Genomic DNA, 19,288 nt, shown 5'->3' with positions numbered 1-19,288 from the left:
GGCTGCAGTGCCCTGGAGAGCTGGCCTCACCTCTCACTGCTGGGAGCACTAGGCAGAGCAGGCCCTGTGCCTCCCACACACACCCCAGATCCCCCGGGAGCACAGTAGAGCCAGCCCTGAGGGCATGAGTGTGACAGAGAGGACCTTGCCACTACTGTGTTGTAGTGTAACAATGACTCCCACTCCCCACTCCTGGCCATCTCAGGCAGTAGGGAAAGTGGGTGAAGGTGTGAAGGCGGGAGAGCTTGGCCCAGCCCTCAAAGGCCGCAACACTTGAGAGAATGGGCCCTAGGGCCTTGACTGGGCAGCACAGAAGAGCTGGCTCTGGGGCCATGGGTGCAGGTGAGCTGGCCCTAAGGGCATGAGAGCAGGAGAGCTGACTCTGCCTCCTGCTGATGGTGACATTGGGTGGCCTAGCTGGGGCAGTGCTGGAGGGCTGGTGGTGTGGATAAGGGAAAGCCAGGTTGACCACTTTAGCTACCATCCAGGCCTGGATCCAGGACTTTGAATTGTCCCACTCCAAAAATCTACATCATCTGTGAACTGCGGGAATGTGTGAAAGGGTCGGTCCTGCTGATCCAAAGCTGCCAGGTCTCCATGACACAGGATAACAACAGGATAACTGGGAGGAGCCCAGAAGAAGATACAATATTGATGGAGTCACAGAAGCCAGGGGTCTAACTAGACCAATGACTCACTGCAACGAACAAGTAAAGATGTAAGTAAAGATGTGTGGACAGAGGTGTCTACAAGACACACTGTGACACACTACAGTTTCCATGACGAGATATTTCCTATGGTTTGGTTTGGTTTGTTCATCTTGTTTGTTTGTGTGTGTGTGTGATGAGAGAGAGAGAGAGAGAGAGAGAGAGAGAGAGAGAACGGAAATAGCCACCTTCTGAGATCCTATCCTAAGTATTATTGTGAGAGCAAAAGAAACATCAACAACCCTCTCTACCATCACTAAGTTGTGAACCAACTTTGTCAGAGACAACCCCCTCCCATCACCCCACCTTTCAAGCTCAGACTGTGGCAGTCTTGCTCTAACCATCACTCGGAGCTGACTCACTGGTCTCAATTATTCTATCTGGACAGCGCCACGTTGGCCGGCTTTCTGTTCTCTCTGCCCAATGCTGCAGAAGTGCCATTTGAAATTTCTTTTTAAAAAAAACTGTAACCAAAAGTAGTATGGCTCGGTGTTCGGGAACGCTGAGACAGGGCCACGAGTTCAAGGTTAGCCTGGACCTCATTCTCTGATTCTCTCTCTCTCTCTCTCTCTCTCTCTCTCTCTCTCTCTCTCAAGGAAAAAATTAAAATAAAATAAATTTAAGCTCATGCACGGGCATTTGTGCATACACGCATGAAAACTAAACTAAAACGTGGTTTCCCACAGCACTCCTAACATGAAGAGGGGTGTTCTATGAATCTGCAATAAATACTGAGTTTTAAAATCCAATGCAACCTTATTGCAGACATACAAGTCCACCCTCTGGCCTTGGGGCTCTCAGGGCTTCGATACCAGACTGCACACACAGCCATTTTTAGTGTTCCTTCTGCCGCATGGCACACTCAGCACCTGGGAACAAGCATGTGACATTCCAAGTCACTTGAGGCTGCAGCTGTCTGGCAGTCACTATCTCATCGGGAACTATTTCGGCTCGCCCTGCAGCTGCTGGTGGAGCCCAGCAGGGTGCATCTGTGCATGGCAGGATGATGACAGAAGAGCGACAGGGACAGTGAGTGACACAGGCAGAGCAAGGCCTACAGCCCCTGGGGGAGCTCTGGAAATTTAGGAAAATGGACACTGTAAAACTAAAGCTAAATCCATGGTGTTTTTTTGTTTAATGGCTGTCTTGGTGTGAAACATAAAAGGAAAATTAAGTTTAAGTGAAGTTTTTAACTCTCCTGCAGCTCACACTTCTGATGTGAACTTGATGATATCTTTGCTAACATGCAACCATGCTTCCTGTTTGTGAGATTTTCCTTTCTTCCCACGATTGCTAATATTTAATTTTAAATGATTTCAAAGATATGGGCAATCGCAAAAATTGTTTTAAAAGTAAATTATAATTCTACTCATCCAAAGACTAAATATTTTCATTTATATTGCCCCTACTCCCATTCTATTCTCTCTCTCCTTCTCTCTCTCTCTCTTTCACACACACACACACACACACACACACACTTTCTCTAATCTCTATTTAATTGCCTATAAATTGTATACTCAGTCCATCTTGTTTCTAGAAACAAGACCTAACTTATCCTCAGCTGCATTCAATTTTTCAAAATCAGAAATGTATCATTAATACTATGGTAACATTTGACCTAAAGGACATATTTAATGTAATCAACTGTCTCACTGTCACACATGTATCATATACACACACATATTCTGGTCCTGACAGATAAATAGTTGCCTAGCATGCTCCATTCTGGACTTGACATTTCAAAGACTTCAGAACAAACACTTGGTATCAGAGTTGAGCATCTTAGGTTTCCCTCAGGATTGGATTGTTACACTCCTGGGTGGAGGATATCACAGGAGCGATGTCATGCTTTTTTCTGAGCACCTCCCATTGGAGGACATGTGCTACATCTGGTGATATAAATTTAATCCCTTGGGGTGGTGTCTGTCAATCTGTTCTGCTGTAAAAACTGCTGCTTCACCCTCCATAGTTAAATGCTACAGCGGGAATGAACTAGATACAACGTCCTTTTAGGCTTCGAACTTTCACCTGCTGTTGCCGGCCCCAGTCCTGGTTGCCTGTTTATGATGCTGGTTAACCAGAGGAGAATTTCTAATCCCACCAGCCCTCGGTTACTAGCCGGCAAACCACAGAACCACAGTTCCCTCCAACCGTTTCTATCCCTGTTGCCACTCATGGATTCCGATTTTATTCTGTGAGTTACACCTGTGGCTCTTTATTTCAAAGCTCATGGTCCCAGAGTTGGTCAGTGGTGGCATCTTTAATCTGTCATCTGTCTTTGTGTGTGTGTGTGTGTGTGTGTGTAAATGTGTGTGTACAGAAGCCAGAAGTCAACTTCCATTACTCTCTGCCTCATATCTTGAAGAGGGAGAATATCTTGCCAACCCTGGAAATTGCCAGAGCTGATTCTCAATCTGGGGGTGGAAACCCCATTGGCAAATTTCTACCTCCAAAAATATTCATGTTACAGTTCATACCAGTAGAAAAATCACAGTTATGATGTAGCGACACAAATAATTTTATCATCGGGGGTCACCGTGACATGAGGAACTATATTAAAGGGTCGATACATCGGGAGGCCTGAGAACCACTGGGCTAGATCATTTGGCCAGAGAGTTCTGTAGATTGCCCTGTCTCTCCCTCCCTAGAGCTAGATTGCAGGCATGCCCCACTGCATCCAAACTTTCTCTGTTTTAACTGAGAACTGAAATTAAGTCCTTATGGCTGTGCGTGCGCTAGCACTTCATGAACTGAGCCCAGCCTCAGGCATCGCCTCCCCAGTCCCAGGCATCATCCATCTGGTGTGCCTGTATCATCCCTGGAAGAATGTTCCAGACCTGAAGCCAGCTCTACCAGAGTTCAACAGATGTGCACAAGATATACAGGATCTGGAGACAGGTTCAACTGCTCTGCCAGGGGACTCATGTCAGATTCCCAGCGCCCATGGCGGCTTGCAATTCCAGTTCCAGGCATCTGACACCCTCTTCTGGCCTCTTTAGGTACCAGCCATACACATGGTACACATACACACAGGCAAAATAGTGTTCTGAACCCCTGAGCCATCTCTCCAGCACCTTATTTCTTTTTAAATGTTAAGATTGTAGGTTTGGAGATGACGCTTGTTGGTAGTGTCCTAATACCCAAAGATGAATTTCCAGTTCCTAAAAAAAAAATATGAATGAACAATAAAATAAGTTAAAAATTAAGTTAGCAATATATATTAAAATTTTCTTGTGCGATAAAATTTTTGGAAATGTGGTTTTTAAATACTATATTTTGTTTGTGTGAATATAAGAACAGCTTCTGCTTTTTGACAAGTAAATAGAACTTTAATAAAATACCCTTGTAGATTTTTCAACAAAAAAATCATATATAGGCATATATGATTTTCATATATAGGCAGCCAGAAAAAGACAGTCAATAAGTTGAAGCCAATTAATGTGTGAATGGGTGAATAAATTATGGTTCACAAGTGGAAGAAAATATTATTCAGCAATAAAAAGAAATTATTTAGCTATATCCCTGGATAAATCACTATTTTTGAAAATCATGATCACTGTGTTTGAGTAAAAAAAATAATATAAGTGAAAAAATTAAAAAGAAAAACATAATTTTACCTATATGAAATTAACCCAATATTTATTCTCTATGCTAATTATTTTTCTTTTGTCAGTTATGTATGGTATTTTTGTTACCATATTAATTTATCACACATATTTGCTGAAGAGGAAACTATGAAAACATGACATACAGACCCTCACTGTCCCGGACTTATTAAATATTGTACACATAACCACTACAAATAAGTATAAGAAGCTCAGCAGACTATGATGTAGCCCGGTGGTAGAACACCCATGTACCATGTGTGAGGCTTTAGATTCCACTCCCCAGAACCACCAAAACAAAATAAAACTGCATAGACTTAAAAAATTAAATTACAGAGCGAATATATGTCCTCCCACAAAATGATCTGTTCTGTGTGTTTTCAGGAATTATCTGTCCTTTTGTCATTCAATGACAAAAGAAAGCCCACAGGTGCAGACCACAAAACTCGTGCACTTTCTGTCTGGCTTCATCCAGCTGGACGACCCCCACCCCCCCAGGGAATTTTGCTATCATTTTAGGGGCCCGCATATAAAAGTACCTAAGAACATACATAATACATGCATACATACATAACATACATACATACATACATACATATATAGCATCTCATAAGTGCCTTACTATTTTAAGAAATAAGCACTGTACAGCTTACTATTCTTAGACCTACAGTGAAACACTGATAACGTCATGTACTTTAAACAGTCACTCATGGGTTGCCGTTGCTTGGCAAAGGTCAGTGGATTTCAGTAAGAATGGGTCATTTTCTTCCCTCCCCTCCCCTCCCGCTGCCCATGCAAGAAGCATTTGAAGAGTCTCTGTAGGAACTAGCTATGCTGGTGTTTTTAGTGAAGCCTCCTTTCTTAAAAGGCCTGCATTCCAGAAGTCTGACTCACAGAGGTGAGGTCACATTCTGGATAGGGAATGTCACCAAAGGTCCATGTGTTACTTCCCCAGAGTGATGCTGTTGGGGTTGGGGGGAGAGGGTCTGGAAATTTTAAGAGATGGTGCCTACCGGACATCTTCAGGTGACTGGTAAAGGCTCTTGGAAGAGCTAACAGGAACTAGCACCTTCTTCCTCTTTTGTTTTCCCTTCTGGCCATGTATTGAATGGTGCCCTTATACCCTATGTGACTGCTGTGAGGTCCACCTCACCCCCAAAAGCTGCAGAGCCTAACAGTCACAGATTGAAACCTCCCAACTATGATGCAAAGGAGACCTACACTCTTCTCCACATCAAGTAGACCCATTTTTGTTATGGAAGCAGGACGTTAACTAACACAAGATCTCAAGTGGGACCTGACCATTTTGGAAGGTGTCGGCCTCCTGATTGCTTTGAAACCTGGAGAATTTGGGGAAGAGAAAGGAGAAAATAAAATTAATAATAATAATAATAATAATAATAATAATAATAATAATAATACTCTATCCTAGAGAACATCACTGTTGCTGGATTGGGAAAGAGGTAGTGATGGCCTTGAGCTCCTAGTAACTAAAGCTTTAAAGGCTGAACAGACAGGTCTGAAGTTCTGCCTTTCTGCCCTTTTTCCCTACTTCTGCAGCACTCAGCAATGACACACTCTCTGATACAGATGCATGACTTTGTGCTTAAGATGCACCCTGTAAGCTGGGCATGGTGTCATACTTGCATAATCACAGCACTCCAGCAGGTAGAGTCAGGCAAATAACTGTGAGTTTGAGGCCAGCCTGGTCTACAAAGTGAGTCCAGGACATCCAAGGCTCCAAAGAGAAATTCTGTCTCGAAAAACTGATAAACAAACAAATAAAACAAGCACTCTGTACGCCTCTCTTTTGAAACTCATAGCAGGGTCTAGCAAGCTATGGCTTAGGAAGCCCTGCAGAGGAAATTTCTAACATGTGCTAAATTTCAAGGATTACTGTAACTGTTGGTTCATTGGTCTATAATCTCAGCAAGGAAGTTTGTTCAGGACAAAGACAAATGCATTTATCAATACCCTTACAGCTTTCCACTCGATGCCTGTTAATTGACTGGCTAAGAGGCGTGAACACATCTGAGTAGCAAACAAACGCTCCATAAATAACCGTGACAGCATCAGACTTGAAGTCTGAGGATCCCTGATGAGCCACCGCCCAAGAAGGGCTGACAAAATTCCCCTCCTCTCACAGAAATAAAAGGAGAGCCAGCGGTGGCATGGACCTCATTCTAGAACCTTCCCAGGATTGAAGTGTGTCTATAGACAAATGTGTGCTTTTTCTAGAGGAAATCGGAGTCCATTTTGTGAAGAGATTAGAAAATGCAAAAAAGAACACTTATCTAACCACCTCCATCAGAGCCTCTTATACACGCAGCTTTGAACATACCTCCGATTGTTAGTTGATATTTTCCTTATAAAAGGAGGGCAAACTCTTTTGAAAACATTGGAAAGTACAAAAAGATATTATGGAGAAATGATCCTACCCATAATTTTCATTGTTCAGAAATGTAAATACCCTTGGGAAGTTTCTCTAGACTCTATTCCCTCTAGATTCCTGATTTCCCCTTATGTCTATTCTCCTGGACAGTCTAGCTTCTTTGTACATAGTTTCCTTCTACTGTGAAACTTAGAGAGAATACTCAGTGCTGCCTCACAAACCAAACTTCCAGAAAATTTCATACACTGTGTACGAGTCTTAAGTTCAAGACTTAAAATCTGTTCTCTGATTTAAGATGAGTAAAGGGTTTTTTTGGGGGGAGGGGGTGGGGGTGGAGGATGCTATAATTTTCTGAGAGTTTCAAGTTCTCACAGCATAAAAAATGCCTGTTCCAAGAAAAAGTGTGACATCACCTGGCCAGTCCCAGGCAGTCCACCTGCTCTCTGGACCTTAAGCAATGCTTAGGGCTGCCCCAGACCCATGTGTGGCCATCCGTCTTGCCGTGTCTCTTACTGAGTCCACCAAATAGTCGTTTGAAAGTAGACACAGTTGGCTCCTGCGCGTCATCCAGCCTTGGGGCTTTCCATCAAACCTGTCCACACAGGCTGTAGCATTCACAGTCAGCAGCAGCAGGAGAGAATCCTGCGGCTCCGGCTCCCTCCTTTTCACTAGGCCTTGCAAGAAGTGGTGGTGATGATGAGCAGGGGACAGGCAACTCAGATAAGGCTGGTGGTGAGAGGGTCATCCAGGGGACAGGCATTGCTGGTTCTCTGTCCTAAGAGAAAGCTTTCAGCAAGTAACCTGGGAAACCCAAGGAAGCATAAAGAAATAGAAGATAAAGTCCACACTTCCCGAGCTCACATTATCTCCGGTCATGGTCTGTCTAGCATCATCTTGTCTGTGGGTCGGCTGACTATTTTCACATGTTCAAGAGTATCACACAGGAAGCTCGCAGCCTCTTTTTCAGCAGAAACGTTTGTGTGCTGCTGGAAAGCATTCCCGAAAAAGCATCTTTTTTTTCCTGACATTTCCCATCGCATGCTTAAATGTTATTGGACCATTCCTCCATCATACTTTCTGTGTGTGCTGAAACCATTCTTATACATACGTTTGACTGCCTCCCTACACTGTTGGGATAGATTCCGTTGGCAGAGCAGTTTGAAGAGAGTCCGAGGGGACAGCCTTTGATCGTTATTCCTTCACCCTGTATCCCAGCGTGCTATAACATGTACTATCCCGGGCTCAGCCTCAGAGTGCAAAACAATGAAAACTGCAAAGGGACTGAGAGGCAAAGTCTGGAGGATATGATTGCACAAGGGGTTAAGACCACGGCGATTTATGGATCATCCTCAGTCTTCCCATCTTACAGTTTGAGAATAGAATACAATTCTGTTCGAGAATCCACTCGGGAAGTTTGGTTCGGAGTCTCCTCACACCATAGCTTTGTCATTTTGTTTTTCAACACTATGGTTTGCAAGAACACCACCACTGCAGTGGGTTCCCAGAACATGAGCATTTTGGATGAGGTGGAAATTATGGTTTCCTTTAGCCATGTAGAATGTCTTCATTTTCACAAGACACCATGACCTCTCTCTCTCTCTCTTTCTCTCTCTCTCTCTCTCTCTCTCTCTCTCTCTCACACACACACACACACACACACACACACACAAATCTATCAACCATCCAATTTCTCTGCTTACAAACTTGAACAGAAAGCAAAACAAACAAACAAAACCAAAACAGGCCAGGTGAAGTGCTCTGGCCTTTAATGCCAGCACTTGGGGGAGGGAGGATGCGGAGGCAGGTGGATCTGTGTGAGTTTGAGGCCACCCTGGTCTACAGAGTAAGCTCAGGATAGCCAGGGCTACACAGAGACGCCCTGTCTCAAAAAGCCAAAAAACAAGAAAAAAACAAAAACAAAAACAAAAACAAAAAAAACAAAACAAGAGCAAAAAAAGAACTTGAACATTTAATTCCTTCACTTGAGTTTAAAAATAATATTCTGATAAAATCCTTGCATACCAGAGGAACTGGTTCATTAGCTGCCTGGTAGAGCATGGGGAGAAGGAAGCTGCCCTCTTAGAGGCCATGCCCTTAGTGGATGAGAGGAAACAGTGTCACAGCCTCAGCCCAGTTCCATTACCCCAGGCCACCATGGGACAGATGCAGGGTGAGTCATCAAGAGAATCAGGCCAGCATATGGACGTGAATCAGCATAATTAGAAAGTGGCCCTAATGTTGATGGGGCAGTTCCAGTAATTTCACAGATTTGGGACAACAGCCTAATGAACTGGCATAGATTCAACTCAGAATTATAGAAGGACAATTTCAGACTATGTGCAAGAAACCAAAGGCCCGAGGACGTCCAGAGATGTGCCCAGGAGCCGGGGCTCCTTAGAGGCTACCTGGGTCTTTAGCCAGGTCTTCTGATTGCTGGGTTCAGCATTCTTTCTTGTTTCACTTTATCTGTCTCCCTAGCCCATATCCTAGGGGCTTTACAGGTTCCATGAGACTCAGCAGAACAGGTTGAAAGAGAGCCTTAGACACATAGAAACGCTGCTGCCACCTGCACAGAGTTAGAGGGATTTGTCCAGTGCATTCTAAATGCCAAGTCTACTTTTTTTCATACTCATTTCTCAAAAGATTATAAATTTGCTGGAGATTCATCCAGTTCATTTCCCTAGCTCCTTATGAATGAAGGGATGATTCCAAAGCAAGATTTTTAAATCTCCAATGAGATTTAAAAGAACCCTCAGTAAAATATGTGGGTAGTGAACTGTCATTTCCTGACCCCAACATCCTCACCCTTTGGCAATGTCATCACGGTAGCTTGTTTCCACAGAACTGTAATAACAGTTTTGCACCTGGAGGATTTATTGTGCTTTCTTCCTCTCTGTTTAATACTGGCTGACCATATGTCAAAGCCCCAAAATAACTACTTTGTTCATGTGCTGGTGGTAATTTTGATTGCAAGGGGAAGCTCAGCTAGTCTGAATTACAAGTTACCATCTCACTGTACTTTAGTAAAACCTCCAAGTTTTACTAAAGTCTTTATCACATGGTGTGTGTGTGTGTAAGAGAGAGAAAGAGACAGAGAGAGAGACATTTCATAAACGGAAAAGGACTCCCAATCATACTCTTGAGGTAGGAGTAGTAGATGAAGACCCCCTTTATTCCTTATAAGACTCACACAGGATAAAGTTAATGTCAGACAGTATCTGCTCAGTGGATCATAGGAAGAAGGTTTCATGATGAGCTCTCAAAGAGAAGGGATCAAGTCTATGTCCTATTTGCTAACTGAGGCAGATAGCATATGTGTCGTGAAGGCTGCTGGTGTGCTGAATTGATTAGGAGATTTTGCCTAAGGGACTCAATGTCTATAAAGAAGGATCATTTGAGTATGGCCAGACAGAGGGCTAGCATGTCATCTGGTAAAGAGAACTTACTGACTATTAAGAGGCTAAGTCAGAAGCTCATAAGCAGAATTTGCAATGTGCAGGGTGATCAGAGATGTAGATGACATCATTATCTCTGACCATAAGGAAACCAGCTCTTCACAGAAGTCTTGCACACTGCTAAATTTCCATGTCTTCTAGACACCATCCAGCACATTATGGCACCTTGTCATAGTCCATTTGGACTGCTGTAACAAAATACCTTGTGGAAGGCCAATTGCAAACCACAAGGATTTCTTTCTAATAGTTCTAAGGCTGGATCAAAGCAGCACCTCGTTTGCTATGTGGTGAGGTAGAAGAGGCAAAATCCCTTAGATCATAACAATACCAGTGCCCAATAATTTCAATGAAGAAATTACAGGGATGAAATGTGACCTTATTCGGTATATCTAATGCAAACAAAGAAATCTACACAATGTCTTCCAGCAAAGGGTGTGATCCTGTCGAGGTAGGGCTATGGATATGTGGATTGTTTTAAGACTATTTGGACAGTGTCTTAGTTTGCTTTCCTTTCCTGTGATAAACTCCATAATCATCCTGGTCGAAGTCCGTTGTTAAGAGAAGCCAAGGCAGGAACTCAAGCAGGAACCTGGAGGCAGGAACTGAAGCAGAGACCATGAAGGAGTACTCTTACTGGCTGGTTCCTCAGGCTCACGTTCAGCTATCTTTCTTATACCTCCTAGAACCATGTGCCCAGGGGTGCACTCCCTCCCCACATGCACAGGGGTTAGGGTCCTCCCACATCAATCATTAATTAAGAAAAATGTCCCCACAAACTTGCCTTCAGGCCAAACTGAAGGAGGCATTTTCTCGGTTGAGGGACCCTCTTCCCAGCCGATGCTATCTTGAGTCCAGTTGACAAAACAAAACCAACAAACCAAAGAACTAACAAGCATAGACAGAACCCGTGGAATTATCTGTAGGGACCCTTGATTGTCTCTAGCCCAGCCACAAGGGGCCGCAGTTCTGCCATGGTTTTCTGCACTGCTTCATCGTGTCTCAGCCAGCAGTGTTTGCTTTTCTCTGTCTAACCTCTGTGCCATTATAGTTTTACCCAGGGAGTGTACCGGGCAGTGACTCTGTCTCCTCTCTCTGTCTTCGAGAAGTCCTTCTCCTCTTACTGTTGGGTGATCTTTCCCATTCTGCTCCCACGTGCAGGATGTGCTTGCCACGTCCATTTTTCCACACCAGGCCTAGCCCAGCCAGCAATGCAAACAGCAGGTAGCAGAGGTTATAGGGTACAGATGTCTTCCTCAGAAGCAGGTAAGGTATGGTTGACTCATTGATAAAGAAAATTAGGGTTGATTTATGCCAGTTGACCAAGGATTTCAGCTCTATCCAATCAGCACAGTGTTGTAGAAGCCTTTGAAGAGGGAATATGATACTGGCTCCACAGAGGGTCACACTGCTGGCCAGTGGCCTTGGAATTTGCTGCCCCAAATGTGAAACATACATCACTCCATTCTAATTTGGCTCTACCACTCTCTACCTGTATTCTCTGGGCCCTTCTCATGGAAACACAGGCCTCACCTTTTCTGTGGAGAGATATGTATGGCTTTTGGACACAAGAGGACAGATTCCCTCAGTGGCCTGCCTGGAACCAAATACCAACTCTACCATTTACCCAAACCGAGAGACTAAATGGGAATCAAGTGCTCAGAACACGAGGCTGCGTGAGACACAACTATGTCACGTGGGCTCTGTGCTTTATTCACTACCTGTGTTCAGTGAGGAGAATTATCTGTACTACCTGTTAAAATCACACCCCTGACCCCTACAAAAACTGTGGTGAGGTCTCCATCTCCAGTCTTCCAGAATGTGGCTTCATATGTATCTTTTAAGGGATAATTACAGTTAAATAATGCCATCGGAGTGGTCTCTATTTCAATCATCATTTTTACAAGAAGAAGAAGCTTAGATGCACACATCTCTGCTGAAAACAGGATTGGAAATCCCAAGGAGGTCATGCTCTCTCATCCACAGAGAGGCGACCCATCCCACCCACACTTCAAGGGCAAGTTCAGAGCCTCCAGACTCGGAGGAAAAGGATATCTGTTGTCTAGATCAGGCCAACTGTGGCACTTTGTTATAGCAGCCCAAACAGGGAAATGACCCACGCCTGTAGTTACCGGGAGGATGAAACCAGTGAAGGACCACAAACCTCAGAGCAGCACACAAACATTAGCATGTAACCTACCCAGTACTTAGCCCTCTGCCCCACGCTTCCTCTTTGCACTTCCGTAGCTCATGCCTTGGCGCGTGTGGCTGTCCATCCTTCCACAGCCCATCCTTCCACACATGTGGTTACTTGCTTCAGCTATGCCCTGGCACCGAGCTGTCTCCCAGCCTCCTCCTTGTTCCTAACAAGGACATGAAGAGCCATGTTTACCTACCTCCTTCCAGTAATGTGCTCGTGGGAATCCCACTTCAGAACTAAGTCCAAAGAGGGTGCTCAACAAAAATTAAACACACACTCTCAGAGTCAAGGCATTATCCAAAGCAGAATTTATTATTTCTTCCCATGACCATGCGGAATAGGAACTCTTAAGACGGTGTTTATAGCACAGTGGCTCCCACTAATGGATTAAAAGCTACATTAGTGTGCCTTTTTATACAGTGGTGCTCATAATCTCGCACCGTTGTTTGAACATCTTTATGGCATTTGCCATATAATGCATCAGCTTAAATTGCACAGAATCATCCAATCATCACTACAATGGGGTTAGAACTCATTTTCTCCTCTCTCTCTAAAGGAACCCATTAGCAGCCATTTTCTATCCAACCTCCCTTCATCCCCAGGCAACCAGTATGTAAATACCTCTATTTCTCTGTTCCGGGTATTTTACATAAGCAATCCTACAACACTTGCTCCTCTTCTGTGACGGCTTTCCACCTGGCATAGTCTTTTGCTGGGTCACAGGGGTGACAGCATGCATCAGTCGTTCATTTCCTTTAATGCCAAGTGATATCCAATTACTCAGACCTGTCACACCTTAACCATGCATCTGTAGATCCACATTTAGCTTGTTTTGACTTTGAGGATGGTATGAATGAAGCTGCTGTGAATGTTTGTGGGTGGGTTTTTTTTTTTTTTTTTCTTTTTTTAAATGTCTTTAAAAATTGGTTTTGGTTTTGGTTTTGGTTTTTTGAGAAAGTTTTTCTCTGAGTAGCCTTGGCTGCCCTGGACTCACTTTGTAGACTCAAAATTTCTAAAGGTTTTGGATGTAATTATAAATTCAACAACGCACAAACGAAGTCTATATTTGACCAAACTAAGTTTATCACAGAATACAAGGTGGCTTGAATTTGAAATTAGATACTACAGCATCTTGTGTACTCTCTTGGCTGAGGTCACCTGTAATATCTGTTGTTATCAGTTTAATACTGGGTGCATCCTTAGTTAAGCACGGTATATGAACTGCATTTGGTGGGCAAAGGGATGGCAATTGTTCAGTTCCTGCCACACACTCACCTGATATTCCCGAGCCTTCAAGAATTGTGCAGCCTCCCGGAAGACTTTAAAAATCAAAGCATAGAATATACTGTGCTGGTGGAATAAAACAAAAGCATGGTTATCACAGTAAATTGTAAAATCATTTGTGATGTAAAAACAAATGGACGAAAAAAGTACAAGAAACTAGAAAGGGAAGGACTTCTCCCCCACCCCAGTTTAATAAAAAGCATCTATAAAAGCCCAAAGCATATGTCATCTTTGATGGAAAAACACTGAAAGCTTCCAAGCTCAGGTGTGATACGAGCACATTTGTTCTCATGAACTGCCACTGTGCACCAGAGATTCTAATATTGTAACGATTTCAGCAAAGCTGTAGATGACATCACATTAAAATCAGCAGTGACCATTTCAGACATTAAATTATTAAAATTATTTTTATAGCATTTTTGCTACATTTTGTTACACTGTGGAAAAAAACATATTGTCTAGGCCCCAAAGGCTTTGTGGGGTGCTAGGTTTAAAGGTGAGCTACAAATTAACCTGGATGAGAACAGTTCAAGGGAACCCAATATTTAAATTTTAACATGGGTATTGCTGGCAGGTTTTGGCAAAGTTTACATCACATTTAGGGGCAAAAGGAGGAGGAGAAACACTGTTAAAACTTAGTTTTGTCAGGAAAGCCTTTATGAGCTGGGGCTAAGAATGGCATGATTTCTGATGGTATGATTAAAACAAAGCCAAGATGGACTTGGCTGTGCATACTTATAATGCCAGACCCCAAGAAGCAGGGGCAGAGGCAAGGGGGAACTACAGAAACTTTGAAGCCAGCCGGGTGTACAGAAAAGGTTCCAAAACATCCAGAATTATATGGTGAGACTCTGTAACAAAAAAAGAAGGAAGAGGAAGACGAAAAAGAAAGAAAGAGAACATAGGACAGAAGAAGGAAAGTGACCCCCCCTCCAAAAAAAAAAAAACTTTGAAAAACCTAAACCAGCTAATCAAACCAAAAACCAGGAAGCCTAGGACTTTGCATCATGACAATAGGAAAGATGCCTAAGGGCATCTTAGAAACTTGCCAGACCACGGCACCCATTGTGGGCTTAAAGGGATGAAAGAATAAACTAATGTGAGAGGTTTGCTCAAGAAGACAACTATTCTGGGGCATTCAGCTTGTACAAGATCGTCTAGGAAGTGTTTTCCCCTAATTTTTTATTTTCCCCCTGTCCTCTCTTCAGGTAGAGGCCAATGTAGCCATGGTCCAAAGGGATTCACCTACTACTTAATTGGCTGGCACGTTATGGTGTCATTCACAGCATGCTGGTTTAGCATTGTGGAACCCTGTGTGAGAAAGCTGTAAACTGCAGATGGTATAGGACACAGAATGTTCTTCCCACAAAGTAAGGTGGCCTTCTAGAAAGAATTGCATAAAATATGATAAGTGAATGGAGCCAGTCAACCACGGACAGAAGCCTCAGAAACAGTATTACAAAATCTCGTCTTTTAAAAATTGTTTTCTAGGGTAATTTGTCACAGTGAAGAGGGCTGTCTAACGTACACACAGAGGAATGTGTTGGAACTCCTATCTCACACGGTACCCACAATTTAACTCAAATTAGTTTACAGGCTTAAATGAAAAACACAGTATTACAGAAAATGCAGTAGACATTTTGCATTACCCAAGGTTAGCCAATGAATGTCCTCTTAAGATGCCAAAATCAAGCCGGGCACAGTGGTACACAGTTGTAATCCCAGTACTCAGGGAGGCAGAGGCAGGCAGATCTCTGTGAGTTCAAGGCCAGCCTGGTCTTGTACGTTCGTGGGCGGTGGGGAAGCTGAGGGAAGAGGGGCGCGAGATTGGAATTTCCCTCTCCTAAAGCAAACCATGTCCCATTGCTGGTGATGTACGTCATCAAGGAGAAATTGAGCTGATGCTTGACTGGAACCTTTACCCTACTGATGAGCATTCATAGTGCTTGAAAGACTGTAAGTGCTACCAAAGAAAGAAAGTAATCATCAGCTTCACACAGCTACATACCATTCAAGCTACAAATGTGACTTACCTGTAAGACATAGCCACTGGTGAAAGAGTGGCCCAGACATCATGAGTAACCAATCACTTTTTGACTAAATTTAAAGCTGGCTCCATGAGATGGAACCCTCACCTGACATTGCTCATGAGGCCAAGAACCTGAGACTAGCTAGGTCATGTGCCTGTGGGGAAAACCCATTATTCTGCTAAATGAACATAGCAGTAAAATGATTCCTAATGACATATCGCTGTACCCATAGATCAGTGCTTTGCTCAGCCCTCATCAGAGAAGCTTCTCCTTGCAGCAGATAGTAATTAACACAGCGGCCGACCACTGACAACGTTCAGGGAGTGGGAAACTTTGAAGCACTGAGCTCTAAGTAGGGTGTCTATCACAACTCCCCCCCCCCAAAGCTCACAGAATTATGCAGAAGAGGGGGCCGAGAGATTGTAAAATCCAGAGGTGTTAGAAGACTCCAACCAAACAGCATCTTCTGGACCCCACAGGACTGATATGCATACGAACTCACAACAGTTCCGACAGCATGCACAAAACCTATACAAGTACAAGCCCCACAAATATCCACCTCAGGGAAGGGGAAGTGGGCACAGCATCCCACCCCTAAATGATGGCCTCTGGGAGTGGGGGAATCAGTTTTTTTCAATGGAGTGATACTGGCTATGTCAACCACATTCCAAGGTCTCATGCTCAGGAGGAGTTAACTAACGAAGCAGATTCTATGGTGTGTGTGTGTGTGTGTGTGTGTGTGTGTGTGTGTGTTTTGTTTTTTAAGAGAGAGAGAGAAAACAAGGAATGGAATGCATAGGGAGTGGAGGAACGATCTAGGAGAAGGAAAAGAATGTGATTAAAATATATGGCACACAAAAAAATTAAAAGTTAAAACGGTAGACAGGAAGCACGCACCGGGCATGCTCAGTTCATGCCACAAAATTTTAGATGAAGATAAAGGAAAGGACAACATGACCGCCCGTTAATATAGGAGTTTGACCTTGAGGATGCTTGTCTTGCTTAGCCGCTAACCCTGGGAACCCTAACTTATAGCTTACATTCAGAAGCACAGGGAAAGCTATCTGGGCCTTGTGATGGCATTGAGGTGGTGACAGTCTTGGAAACTGAGTCCTAATCTGTGGTGTGTGGTCCTGCCCAGGTAGAAAGTGGTGGAAGTGAGCTTAAAGAGTGAAGGCCAGTGGATATATTGCAGAAATGGCCACTTGCTTCTTGATGGGAAGAATCTCATACTTTGAGGACATGGGAATCTGTGTTGATCTTTGGGGAATGAGAATCAAGGAGCAATACAGTCTGGCTTTTGTCGTTGTTTGTGTGTTTGCTTGCTTCTTTGTTTTCCCAACACAGCGGTTAGAAAGAAATCGAGTCCTGTAATAGTTTGTCTTAGTTTGGGTTTCTATTGCCTAGATGAAGCACCATGACCAAAGCAATTTGGGGAGGAAGCTTACACTTCATAGCATTGTCCATCAAAGAAAGAGATTAGAACAGGAACTCAAACAGGACAGGAACCCAGAGACAGGAGCTGATGCAGAGGCCATGGAGGGGTGCTGCTTACTGGCTTGCTCCCTGTGGCCTGCTCAGCCTGCTTTCTTATAGAACCCAGGACCACCCTCCAGGGATGGTACTACATAAAATGGGCAGGGCCTTTCCCCATCAATCACTAATTAAGAAAATGCCCTGCAGGCAGATCTAATGGAGGCACTTTCTCAATTTGATTTTTCCTTCTTTCCAGATAGCGATAGCTTGTTGGCATAAATCAGCCAGCATGTAGCTCTTTTAATGTTTGGCAGATATTATTAGTGAAGCCACCTGTCCAGGTCTTTTCTTTGTGGAAAAATTAAAAATCATTAAATTAATCTGTTATCATTTCTTACTCCCAAACCTGGTCCTTTTTTTTTCCTCAGAGTGACAGAACCAATAAAATCAACACCCGTGGAACATTTTTGAAAACTTTTATTCTTGGTCCAAAGCAGGAGAAATGAGAGACAAAGTCATAAGTCAATTTCTCGACCTTCTGGAATCCAGTTGGAAACGGGCTGGGACTGTGCTTAGGGAGCTTGGAGCCAGGGGATAAATGAGGTAAAGAAGGTCACGGCATTCTCAAATGCTATCAACACTGGCCATTGTTATCTATGTTTAGCACAACAACCCCTCAGAATACTGGGGGAGAGTTCTAGGGTTCACCCTTGCACATCAAATCCACGAATGCTTAAGCATGCTAACCTGTCGAAGCATTGTGTAAAACAGCTTAATGCTTGCATATAAGCTGCCTGCCTCCCACATGCTTGAGATCACCTCTGGATTACTCATACCTGGTGATACATATCTGCACTATAAACAGCCATTACACAGCACTGTTTGGAGAGTAGTGATGAACAATAAGTCTACGCATGCTCGCGATACTTGATTTTCTTACAAGTTTCACTGCTGAATCCACGGATGCAAACACGTGGTTAGGGAGGACTTAACCTTCATTTTTCTTGAACAAATGTTCCTCCATATGCCCTAGCCCCTGAGGAAATTTTCTGAAGATTCTAAGTGACTGTTTTTGCTTTTTCTTTGAAAACAGGTTTTCCTTGTAACCCTCATATGACAGCAAGAATTTCCCCTGCCATTCCGGGAAGTCCAGCTCAGTGACTGGTGAGATAGTTAGTGATTCCTAGGGCATCACACAATCCCACGGACCTACATAGGCATGGACCCATGTATGCGCAGAGGCCTGTATGCAGCTTAATTTCATCCTGTGGTTCCTCAACCTCTGAGCATGAAAGGAATCCAAGCAAATTCTTTTCCACTGCGCCAAATCAACTAGTCAGATTTGGTTTTCATGCCCAATGATTCTATTACATGATTTTGCTTTTCCGTCTCTTTTCAGCAAAATATACATTCAGAGAAATAGTATATACTTAGGATGTTTTCCTTAAAAATTTCTAGTTTTCACAAATCAAATGAATGCCTCTCCTTTTCAGAATTACATGAGGTAGAGTTGACTACGCTAAATCGGGACTCAAAGATGCTAAACACACCTTAAAATTTAAACTTAGGAAGTGATTTTACAACACACGTCTAGAAAATTCTTTTAATAATACTTTCTGATGGAAAATTTAAGCTGGGGAAAAATATCTCTAAAAGCTTTCGGAGTCCGTTAAGATACAAGGAGACAAACTGCCTGGACTCTCTGTGAGCTATGTGAACACAGGACAGATTTCTTAGGCCATTGGCCCTTACTGTGCTTTTGTGTAAGCAGTTTCTCAACTTTGGAAAGCATTCACATTTTTTCTATATTTCTGTATTATCTGCACTCATTCACATAGCTTTTTCTTTCTAATTTATACTGAAGTGTTTCTGAGGTACAGCCTACTGGTAGGATGCTTGCTTAGCACGTATGAGGGCCTAGGTTCAGTCCTTAGCAACAACACAGAGTATATTTTTTTTAATGCACTATTTTTATGCAAAACCATTTTATCACTAGTACAAACAGCTAATTAACCAATACAATGGAAACAAACAAAAAAAATTTGTCAAAAATTCTAGTCCTATCCTGTGGAAAGTTCTAGCAGCCCATTTCCCATGCAGTAACAGGGAACTATGTACAGGAATAAGAGTAAGCGTCCCTGA

This window comes from Meriones unguiculatus, chromosome 4 (genome assembly GCF_030254825.1).
Source record: "Meriones unguiculatus strain TT.TT164.6M chromosome 4, Bangor_MerUng_6.1, whole genome shotgun sequence".
Classification (NCBI taxonomy): Eukaryota; Metazoa; Chordata; class Mammalia; order Rodentia; family Muridae; genus Meriones; species Meriones unguiculatus.
This window is presented reverse-complemented; position numbering follows the sequence as displayed.